The 12,773-nt window shown below is 39.1% G+C and overlaps 1 protein-coding gene across 1 annotated transcript in view; it reads left to right on the forward strand.

The window, feature by feature from the left end:
* Positions 1–12,773, forward strand: part of HYDIN (HYDIN axonemal central pair apparatus protein) — a 6,673,197-nt gene that overhangs the window by 5,044,441 nt on the left and 1,615,983 nt on the right. The gene's annotated exons all lie outside the window — the stretch shown is intronic.

Below are 12,773 nucleotides of genomic sequence, written 5' to 3' on the forward strand. Positions count from 1 at the left end.
GAGAGTAATTTGACTGTTCCCTACAAACAAATGTTGGGGATCAAGTACTATAGTTTATTAGTGCTTCTGTCACTTTGTTAAAGCAAGTGTAAGTCCAAAAGCACTGATTTGAGTACTAAAACTGGAAGAACTGGCTAGTACTAAGGGAAAACTGAAGAGCAGACTCTGTGGAGCCGGGGATAATTTAACCCTAGCTAACTGCCACTGCACTATGTGCAAAACCGCGTAAATGCGTTTTTTATATCAGAAAGATAAAAGAGATAGAAATTAGCCCAAAATAGCCAATAAAACTACAATTTCTTAGCTGAAACCACTCCTTTAAGGACAGGTAGGCTGTTCAAAGCTCCCCACTCTCACTGGTGAACAGAGAAACTTCCTTCTATCCAAGTAAGTTATGGGCAACACAGAAGCTTAAACAGTCCAGGTAACAGCAAATATCTGAAAACCGGACTTTTCTAGCTTAGAAAGGTGGGAAATAGGAAGATTTTTTGTTTTTTTTTTTTTTCCAAAATAGAACAGATACAGCAGAAAAACACTTTTAAAGTACAGAAATGGCTGTCACACTTGAGTGTGAAGCCAATAACAGTTAAATAATGCAATTTAAGACAAAAATGACTTTTTTTAAGTGTAGGCAGTAAATAAGTACAAATGCAGTTAAAATTAGCTTTTTGAGTATCAGTAAATGCCTGGAAATTGAGAGTTTAGGGGGAATTAACAATAAACAGTAAGAAAAAGCAGTAAAATGGTACTTAAACACTCCAAAGTCTCTCAAATCTCTCTCTGGTGCTGTAGGACTCTGCAGGACACCTGGGCAGGATTCTGCTGAGCTGATACAAGCACAAAAAACCGTGCAAAGCGTTTTTTATATCAGAAAGATAAAAGAGATAGAAATTAACCCCAAATTTTTGTTTCTATGCAAAGACTTAACATCTACTACTAAGAAGCTGGTTTCACTGCACATTTTGTAAAACTAACCAAGGCAGACAGACACGTGCATGCACGCACGCGCGCACACACACACACACACACACACACACACACACACACACACACACACACACACACACACACACATAAACACTTACTTTCCTTAGAACCCAGACTGGCATTGAGAGTGGTCATTTGACTTAACATTTCGAGTACTTTCTTTCTCTGCTCTATTGATGCCATCACTTATGATATTGGAGCCATGGGCACAGGCTGATAACATGATGGCTGTGATGAGAAAGTATAAAGGGGCTGCTGAGAATTTTATGATGTTATTCAGTGTTTGGGGGCAAATATCAGATAATTGAGAGGTACATCTTTCACAGATTAACAGATTCACAGATATGCCCTGCTAATTAAAAAAAAAAACAGACCCAGGACTTATGTCAACCTGCAATTGTTGCCACATGTTTTGTAATTTCTGCAGCAACTTACTAAAGTTAAAATCTTAAACTGAAAGAGATGCTGATGAGGTTCACCATTTAGCATCTAGGTGAGTTATGTAGTAAAATGTCAATTATGTTGATGTATAATTATCAGAAGTAGAACTGCTGCCAATGGACCAGATAAACGTTCCTTCTCCAAGGTCACAGGAATAAAATAAAGCATCAAAAAGGGAGATGGAACGAAGCAGGAAGTCAACTTGTAAAAAGTCCTCTTAAATTTATTATCAAAACAGCGATAAAAAATAATAAAATATCTTCGTAATGTATACAGGATAAGCGCTTTCACTACAAGAGCTTCTTCAGATCATGAATGGTACATCGAATCAAGTACTTCCTATATATACATCCTTTCAAATTGAACAACCTATCATAAACAGGAATTAATCAAACCTTAAAGTAAAACCATTCATCTTAACATTGAAAGACAACTGTGAAACGAAAAAAGGCTAGCTTATAACACATATAAATTACATGTAACACCTATAAATGCATCCAAAATAAACAACTAACAAAGATAGAAACATAAAACCATAAAAACATATAAAACCATATACAACCACATATGAATATGTTTGGATGTGTGTATGTCAAAGGGTACTAAAATACAAAAAATATATATATATATGGGAATGTGTCACCTAGATAAATTACCTAATATTCCTACGTTTCCTCAACATAGGTTTGATAGAGGCCCTTTCATTTAATCCAGAGCCACTGTCTGCCCTCAAACTAATTATCCATTGACTTTCCTTGGACTCGGTGTGATTAATGATGTCACCTCCGTGCTTGGTTGGGATTATAACCTCAAGGACCCTGAATAGAAACCTATGCATATTCCCCTGTATAGATACATGCTTAGCCAGGGCATTATGTGCTGATCCCTTCCTAATGTGGTAGACATGTTCTCTAACTCTATTTCTATTCTTGATGAAGCTGATAAAGGAATACCAAAGTTTAGGAACTTGAGTGAATATGTACCATTACATCACCCCCGTGTCGAAGCCTATTACAAGTTAACAGAAGAGGAGTTTTATGAGTATTATGGCAACCCTGATACATCAGTGAAGTTTGGGAGACGGGATAATCTTAGTTATCAGGAGAGGCAGAGTCTTAAGAAACTACAAGCCGATAGTACCATTATAATCAGACCGGCAGACAAAGGTGGACGGATAGTTATCAGGAACGTAGGTCATTATAATGCATCCATGGAATTCCTTTTAGAAGACAAGTTTTATAGAGTTCTTAGTATGGGAGATGTGTATGAGATTATTAGATATGTGAAAGAGATGTTAGTGGATATTTTCAGAGGTGGTATCATAGACCGAGAGCTCTTTGAATACCTCACCATTAAGACACCCCTAGTCCCCATTATACAAGGCCTTCCCAAAATCCATAAAAATGCTAGCAACCCACCTATGAGACCAATAGTCTCAGGAAGGGGGTGGATAACAGAACACTTGTCAGTGTTCATTGAGAAACATCTCAGACCTATTTTAAATAAGAATGAATTTGTGTTGAAGGACTCAAAACAGTTCTTGATTGAACTTTATGAATGTCTAAAGATACATAAGGAGGTAGATAGATATATTTTTGTAACGCTTGATGTCCAATCCTTGTTTACAATAATTTCTAATGAACTAGGATTTATATATGTCGTAGAGTATCTAAGTAAACATAGTGACTATTCAGCAGTTTTGACTGACTTGATAGTACATTTCCTTGAGTTGGTATTAGAGAACAATCTGTTCATGTTCGGGGAAACTGTTTATAGGCAGTATGATGGTGTGGCCATGGGTACCCCATGCGCCAATAGCTATGCCAACATGGTTGTGGCACATTGGGAGTACCAAGTGCTATTCCAGGAGGCAATGTTTAAGGAACATGTGGTCTTTTATCGACGATTTGTCGACCTTTTTATTCTCTGGAAGGGAACAAGGGAACAACTTGAGTTGTTTACCAATACTATGAATAATTTGACCAACTTTCTTAAATTTACCATGCAGTTCTCTGAACATAGGATAGAATTCTTGGATCTGTTTATAGAGAAATTGCCCTGTGGTGTGATCAATACAGGGATATATTGTAAAGCATGTCATTGTAACACCTTACTTATGAGGTCGAGCATGCATCCGGCCTATATCTTCAGAAACATTATCAAAGGGCAAGGCATTAGAGCGTCCAGATTGAATCCTACAGAAGTAGGCTTTGTAGAGGAGGTCAATAATCTTAGGGAGAGGTTTTCTCAGAGAGGATATGACATCAATGAGGTCAATAAACATCTGGGTGATGCCTGTAAACTACGTTCCAATGTAGCAGCTCCATACTTTGGACCAGTTACCTTGGAGAAGGGGGTAGGTGTCACCAAGGAACAATCATATACCAAAATCTCCACCTTTTTTTCATCTGATCACAATGAAGTGAGGGACATCATTAACAGACATTGGTCTATTCTGCAGGTGGATAGTGATTTAAGGCATATTGTTGGGGAACAACCTCGGTTCCTGTTCAAAAACAGAAACAATTTGAAAAGGATGCTTTGTCATCCTAGAAATGTAAGGAACAATGGAAAGGATGGAAATACGAAACCATGTGGACATTGTAATTTTTGTTCCTACATTGATGTCAATACTACATTTTTGCATCCAGATATGGGGATTGAGTTCACAACGAGTGTTGCAGCTGATTGTATGACCAGTAACCTTGTATATTTAGCAGTTTGCCAGGCCTGTGCTTCCTTCTATGTGGGTAAGACTAATCGGGCCTTGAGAGATAGAGTTAGAGAACATGTCTACCACATTAGGAAGGGAACAGCACATAATGCCCTGGCTAAGCGTGTATCTATACAGGGGAATATGCATAGGTTTCTATTCAGGGTTCTTGAGGTTATAACCCCAACCAAGCGTGGAGGTGACATCATTAATCACACCGAGTCCAAGGAAAGCCAATGGATAATTAGGTTGAGAGCAGACAGTGGCTCTGGATTAAATGAAGGGGCCTCTATCAAACCTATGTCGAGGAAACGTAGGAATATTAGGTAATTTATCTAGGTGACACATTCCCATATATATATATATTTTTTTTGTATTTTAGTACCCTTTAACATACACACATCCGAACATATTCATATGTTGTTGTATATGGTTTTATATGTTTTTATGGTTTTATGTTTCTATCTTTGTTAGTTGGTTATTTTGGATGCATTTATAGGTGTTACGGAGAGGGACAATTGTAGTAGTGTGCCATTCTGTAGGGACAAAGCCTGAGTGAGGCTGTGATTGAACAGGACACACAGGTGTGGTGCCAGTTCACTTTGTAGTTCATGTAGAACACAGCCAGGGATATTGTTAGGTTCCATGGAAGCTGTATTCTTGGCCTGGGACAATGCAGCTTTAACCTGTGCTGTGTAATGCTGGGTGACTGGCATTCTTCCGGTATTGTGATTGGTCCTTGGGGGGGGTGGCACTGAATCTGTCGGCCAGTATGTTGGCAATATCTGTTGGCTCAGTATAGGATGTACCATTGTGCAGTAACTCAGAGCAAATCTGTGTATTGCATGGAGATTCTTGATATAACTGTAGAAGGCTTTGTGGTTGTTTTTAGTGTCTGCCACAATTCTGCCTTCATAGCTAGCTTTAGAGGTTTTGATGAGGAATCTCAACTTTTTGTTGAGGCTAATAATGGAGTTTTTCCAGTCTTGGAACTTCACCTTTTTCTGCAACAGTTTCTTCCTTCTGTTGTAGAGTTTGTTAATAGAAGGGGACCACCAAAGTGGCTTCCTTTTTTTGGAGGAGAGCTTCTTGGTTCTGTTGGGTATGGCTTGTTCCATGCATTTATGTACATGTTCATACAGTGCATTGGTGTATGATTCGGTAGTCATGCAAATATTCTCCAATTGCATGGGTGCCGTGAAGTTAGCCAGCTCTGCTTTTAAGAGCCCAAAGTTAGCTTTGGAAAAGTTTTTCATGGTGGTTACCTTTGTGGGGGTGTGGATTTCCAAGGTGATTAGTTTGTAGTCGGATCGAACCAGGGAGGAATTGACTATTGGTGTTGAGCAATGGTTGCCTATGTTAGTAATAACTAGGTCAAGGATGTTGCTTCCTCTAGTAGAGGTAAGAATGATCTGGTCCAGTGCATTGGAATTAATGAATTTTGGGAAGAGTTGGGCAAGTGTATTGGTGCATGAGTAGTTTTTCCCAGTTGATGGAGGGGTAGTTGAAGTCACCCAGTATGAGAGTTTTGGGTTGGACCCTAATAGTTTCCAAGGTACTTAGGAATGTGGAGTGAGAGTCTTGGGACATGGTTGGGGACCTATAGCAGGCTACAGCCTGAATCGCCATCTTACCCATTGTTAGGTGTACCTAAAGTATCTTCAATGTATTTTGCTGGGCTACTAGTCTGGAGGTGTGCATGTCCTTTATGAATATGGAGACACCACTGTGTTTGGAGCTTCGGTCCATGTTCTGGGCCCAAAAGGTGTTGAATGAGTTATAGCCTGGTAGCTCAGGGGTGCTTTCTGCTGCTTTAAACCAGGTCTGTGCTACAGCACAAATGTCGATGTTGTCCATTTTGAGGAGTGCTTTAAACAAGTGCTTCTTGAGATTTAGACTTCTAGTGTTGAGCAGCATGACCCTCAGATTGCATTTATTTATAGCTGTTATGGTGGTAATTTGTTCTTTGGAACACCACCTAAAAAAGGCACTATAAGGGTGGCAAGACCCTTCGCCAGTATCTGGAAATCTAGGGGTGACAGATGCAGGCCATCTCTGGCAAAGCATCGAGGTCTGTCACTCATGTCATCCCAAGCAGACAGATACTGGATCCCCTTAGAATGAAACACGATGAAACTTAACCAATTGTTGAAATCAATAATTTTCTGCTTGTACTGCAGTATAATTCTGGGAGATGGTAGGATGCTGCTCAGGGCTAGGATCATACCTGCCTGGGCCACATAATCCGAGAGATCCTCCATGTCTCTTTTCATGTAGTCCAGGGAGGTGCATCTCAGGTTATTGACACCCACATGGAGAATGACATAGTCATACTTGTACTTGTTGTGGAGTGACCTGAGTGTGTGTGTTATGTGTCTGATCCTGGCACCTGACAAACAGCTGACTGTTACCTTCTCGTTATTCAACCTAGTGAGTGGGACATCAGTGTTCCTCACTGTCGAATCACCTATGATTAGTCTGTTAGGCAAGCTGTTTTGCCTTAGGGGCTTAGGTTGAGAGGCAGTCTGTGTAGGTGAGCTATATGTCTTGTGATTTGTGCTGTGTTGTGGTGATCAAGTATGTTTCTGATTTGGAGGTCTCTGCTGTTTGGGTAGATTTCTATTGAGAGCCTTTGCGAAGGGGGTATGTGGTTTGTGCTTTTATATGAGAGCTGTGATGATGGGTATTCTGGAGGGCTATGTGTTCCATGTGATGTGGTGCTGGTGTTGACCTTCTCCTCTTGACCAGCTATTCCAGTCTTGGCTGGAGAGTGCATGTCTTCCATTTTGGATATATAAGTGCATCTCTCACAAGTCTGAGTGTTGGGAGGTAAGAGGAGAGGGTTGTCTGTGTACATGAGGCAGTTGCTACACTGCCTTAGAATTCCCAAGTTCACCAGGTTAATATGAGAAAGCACAGGGAACTGAACTTTTGACATGCCAGGAGGGATGGTCATTATTAATAAGTACTGGAGCTGTTTCCTTATAGGGCATTTAGTGCTGTCAGCACTTATGTGTGCTACAATTATTGCTACAAGAAACCAGATGAAGTGCTAGGCAAATAAACTAGTTAAATGCAAGAGAGAAGAGAACTAGCAAGATCTAAGGGAAAAACTGAAGAGCAAACTTTCTGGCACTGGTAATAGTTTACCCTAGCTTAGTGGTGCTGCACAGTGCACAAACCCATGCAAACACGGGCTTTTAAAGCAGAAAGTTGAAAGGGAGCTAGAAACCACTCCTCTTGTGGTAGATGGGCTACCTAGAGCTTACTACTCCCACTGATAAGCTGAGAGGCTTCCCTCTAACACAGAAAGGTCTGGGGAACTCAGAAACTATTATACAGTCCTGAATACAGCAAATCTGTATCTGGACTACTGTAGTAACAGGAAAGATGGGAAAACAAGCTAGAAATGTTTTTATAACAGTAGCAAATGAGCAAACTGATTTAAACAAATTAACCAGTTAATCAATAAAAAGCTCAAACTGAGCCCTGTTCCAGCAGTCTTCAATCAGAAAAGTTCTAGCTGCACATTCCTGCCACTAGAGTGCAGAGGAACCTTCTCCAAAAAATGGCCTGGATTAGTGCTCATAGTTATACAAACAAAGCTAGATTCAGCAGGTCTGAATCTCGTTTATGCTACAGCAAACAAGGATCACCAATTTCAGAAAGAAACAGGTCAAATAAGCAGGCACAATAAGCCTTTAACCAGAAATTCACGGCTCAGAAGGGCAGAATCTACCCTGTCCTGTCACAAGAGTGCAGACCACAAATCTTCTTAATGTAAAACAACTGGTCTGAAGCCCAAGTGCTAAAATGAAAAGGCTTAGAATAACAGTTACATTTTAATCAGGCTACTAACAAGCAGCAATAAATGCAGCAGAATAAATGCAATTAAGTACTTTTAAGAACAGGCAGTAAAAGCAAAATAAAGTAGGAAGAAACACAAATACAGTAAAAGCAGATAAATAAAGTGCAATTTTTTGGGTTAAGTGGGAAGGGATGAAACACAATAATTTAAGGTTGATAAACTAAGGGGTTGGGCCTTCCCAAATGATCTCTCTTTACTTGGTAGAATACGCTGATGAGATGGGACTGGGAGGAGAGTCCAAAATTAGATTTATAGTAGGGGTGGGCAACTCAAAAGCCACTAAATTTAAGAACACAACAATGTAATACTAGAATAAGATACAAAATAGAGGTGATCAAACCTTAAGTAAAGGGCTTCAAATCAAAATTAAATGCAGAAATGAGTGATACTCAGAGCAATGCCGACCACACAAACACTTCGGATAACTGCAGATATTTCTAAATAAAAGAGCAATGCTGTTTCTCAGCTTCTCCCACTAATTAACTTATCCTATTCACAGTTTGCAAAGGAATTCTTTGCAAAGGAATTCTTGGTAACTTTTTTAACTGACCCTAGCCAAGAACTCTTAAAACTCAACAGAACAGAAATTTAAAACAAATGTAATACTAGAATAAGATACAAAATAGCAGTGATCATACCTTAAATAAAGAGCTTCAAATCAAAATTAAATGCAGAGATCTCCTAAACAGCCTCATATGACTTACACTTTCAAGAAGGGCTATCCTTTTATTTGGATCTATTTTGTTCAAATTACTGTCCACCACTGAGAGCTCTTAAAGAGCAGGCATACACTCCAAGAAACAGTCAAGATGAGAACCTCATGATAGACCAACCTCATTTCAAAACAGCTATGTGAGAAAAGAAGCAGCAGTAGTTAAAGAATTTTGTATAACATAATAGCTGAAAAAAAACTTCTAGCTGCAGAGCAAGCACAGCAAAAATAGGCAAGACCTGGGAAGCAGCTTGAACATGATATTAATTCACATGCACTTCTCTGAAACACAGTGTTCAGGCTCGCACTAACCACTGAATGCCCATAATACTACAGATATATTGCTGTGTACTTTCTGCCTTGTTGATAGTGAATAACTGTCAGTTTATTTAATTAATTCACACTGTATATGCCTGTCTGCTTTCAAAAGATGTCAATTATCTGGCCTTTTTTATTATTTATTTACTTTTTGTTTGTTTGTTTCTCCTTTGTGTTACCTCTTTCAGATAGTAAAATTAATAGAGTGGATCTGAACAGAACCTGGGGTTGCTGCAGCAAACATTTGTTAATGATTGTCATTTTGCACCATGGGGTTGGGTGTCAAGATGTATGCAGTATGAGCATACTAAGGATCCAAGCCTAGATATTGGAGATCAGTTTCTTCTCTAGGATTTAAGCAACTGTGGCCCAGGTCTATAACTGGTATCCATTAGTAAGAATGTCTCAAAACACCAGTAAGCATAGATTTTTTTCTGAACTTTTCAGATATACCAGATACCAAAAACTGTATTTCAGTTGAAAGCTTAGAATATTAAAAAAAATACAAATTTTTCCATTTAAGCAGTAGGGAGACTGGGAACAAGTACAACCTGGTTAGCACTGGAAGCTCTGAGACAGAAAGGATCATTATAAACAGTATGAAAAGGTGATGTATAAGGCAAATAGAGCAGTGAGCTTAACAGCTAAAAGAGTAGAGTTGGAGTGCAGAACCAGATTTTCTGACATGGTGTAGATCCGTAGTTAATACTAATGAGGAGTACCATGTACTGTTTGGATGCTGTACCTGAAAAATAATGTTTATTTGGTATAAGATGTACATATATTAATGAGGAGGTTAACCAAAGGTATAGTATATTTGGTGGAAGGGCAAATGTCAGTGGGACTAGGTGTGTAAAGTCTGGAGGGGAAAAGATATAAAAAGATTCACTTGTGCCTAATGGAGTTATTTCTTTGAAGAAGATAATAACAGTTTCTCTTCAGCTACCCTATTCATATACCCAAGTATGCACATTCCCCCAACCCTCTTCCCTTCTTTACACAATTTTAATTTCATGTCATATCGACTTTCACTTGCTTCTACTACCAACCCATATCTTGCAATCTACTTTTTTAAACTACCCAGATTTCTCTATAAGTTCACCCTTATAATACTCCTCCTGTTCTTTTCTGGCAACAATGAACCTAACCCTGGCCCACTGCTTTCATCTTATGCCTTAATTAATGCCCATAGTATCAAGAACAAAATGGATCAACTAAACTTTTTCACCCTTCACCACTATGACCTCCTATATATAACAGAATCTTGGCTCAAACCCACTGATTCTTCCATCAACCACTTCTTCTCTGGGTACAGTTATTATGTTGATGGGAGACCTGGTTCTTGACCTGGTGGTGGAACACTACTGCTTTTAAAATCTGATTTAAATGTCCAGCAGTTAGCTCAAGGCAGAACTACCTCAGACTCTTTTCCTAACTGGCTACTTCTCCATGTGTCCTCCCCTAATGACTTTTCTTATCATCTTACTGTCACTTACCTCCCACCTCCTTGTCCAAAGTCAAAACCCTTGAAATGATATCCGCAATAAAAAATCTCAAAAACTTTATCCTACCAGGGGACTTCAATCTCAAGCTTCGTGGCCCTAATAGGAACGATATCTTGGAAATCCTTAATGACGTCAAACTTGCACAAGTGGTCACAGCTCACCAGACTGAATCCTAACTCTTCTCATTGTTTGATCTTATTACTAATAATCCTAACTTTATTCCCCAAACTCGTATTCATTGTCCAGTCAGCTTTAATATCTGTCTCCAAATAAATAAAAAAACCTCCCCACCCTCTTATCATTCCAAAACAAATTGTCCAACATTCTGAAACTAACGACAATTCTATCCTCATTTGACTGCTCTCTTCTTCTGTCTTCTTCTGACTCTAACCACTGCAGCATTCTCCTCACACAAATTCTCATTAAACACCAGGACTCAGTTTTTCCTAAAATCACTCGGCTGTATAAACCCTTAAAAAACAACTGGGTCACATACAAACTCAAATGCCTCTTTTATTTCAGGGGCAATGTCTAGCATACTAGGAAAAAAAAAAAACATCCTCAATCTCCAAGCAACACTATAACCACACTAAGAAATCTAGCTAAACAGGCAATCAGGCAAAATAAAATCCACATTATGAAAAAGCATGAGCCATTCCTTCTCAATTAACCTAAAAATTTCTGGACAGAAGCCAGCTTCCTGACAGGCCGCACTAACCCAGCTATTACCCATTTCTCCTCATCTCACCCCACAGCAGCTGATTGCAGCCTTCACTTCAGTTCACTTCCCATCCCTAATTCCATTAATAGTTCCTCCTGTCCTTTTATTGTCTCTTTTCCACATTTTATTCTTGATTTCCATTTCAAAGCAGTCAATAAAGTACCACTACTTAAAGAAGTGAAAACTGACTCGATTGTTGATCTTAAAAATATTTTCCCATTGTTCTTACTCTGAAGTAAGGACTTCATAGTCCCACCCCTTCTTCACTTTTAAAATCTCTGCCTAAATCAAAACACCATACCTGATGTCTGAAAACATTTATTGTTAGACCTTTCCCCAAAGTAAATAATTCATCCCACACCTCTGACTTCCATCCCATCTGCATACATCCCAAACTTGGTAAAATTCTTGAAAACTTAGTTTATACTAAACTCATCCTTTACACCTCCCAATAAAGTTTGCTATCTTCAAAATAGCCTGGCTTTTGGGGTGGTAAGAACACTTTTACAGCACTCTGGACACTTAATTATAATTATGGACAAAGGTCTCCTCACTGGAGCCATCTTTATTGACCACACCAGTTTGGTTGACCATAACATTCTGTTAGATCATGATTTAAAAATTATCTTTCCAGTAGGTACTTCTGCGTTCAGTTTCAGAACATACTCTTTGCTTCTACCCCTATCCTCGAAAGAGTCCCTCAGAGCTACATGGTGACTTCCTTTCTTTTTTCCATTTTCATTTAATAAACTACCACTTGACCTCCCTCACCTTTCTCTCTTAATTTATGCTGATGACATGGTCTTATTTCACTCATATCTGACCTCTTCAGCCATAAAACAACTACAAGCAGACTTCCTTGCTCTTATCAAATGGCTTAATAACAAAAAGCTAATGCTGAACATGTCCAAAACTAAAGTAACGCTGTTTGGCACCTCCCAAAAATGTCAAAAAAACTTTCAGTCACTTCTTATCATATGACTATCTTGACAGCCCCGTAGATAGAGTCATCTCCTTCAAATATCTTGATATGGGGCTTGATCCTGCAATGAACTTTTACCTTCACCTATAATGAATAAGGAAGAAAATTAATTCCCTCCTGTTTTAGTCCTATAAAATTTCCCCCTTTCTTATCAGGCCAACGAGGAATGCCATAAGCAAAGGCATTCTATTTTCCCAGCTTGAATATGGACTTCCAGTAGTTGCAGCAGCATTCAAAAAAAGTCCCCACCTTCCAAATATAAGTAACTTTATTGGCTGTTTCATTACCCCTCTCCCCTAGAAATGAGCATCATTGTACCATACTTGATAATTGGCTACCTGTCCTACAACATGCCAACCTGCTTCATGGATCCCAACTGTACAAGTTCCTCAAAGAACACTCCTGTCCTTCCCTTACCTCCAACCTCTTCAGATGACCCCCACCCCAAAGTTATAGTTTAAGAAGTCTTAAGTACTCCAGTCCATTTCTTTAATGGCCCAAAACCAGCTTTCATTGCACTAACCAT

Source organism: Protopterus annectens, chromosome 8.part0 (assembly GCF_019279795.1).
Source record: "Protopterus annectens isolate FY-2018-M chromosome 8.part0, PAN1.0, whole genome shotgun sequence".
In the NCBI taxonomy this organism is placed as follows: Eukaryota; Metazoa; Chordata; order Ceratodontiformes; family Protopteridae; genus Protopterus; species Protopterus annectens.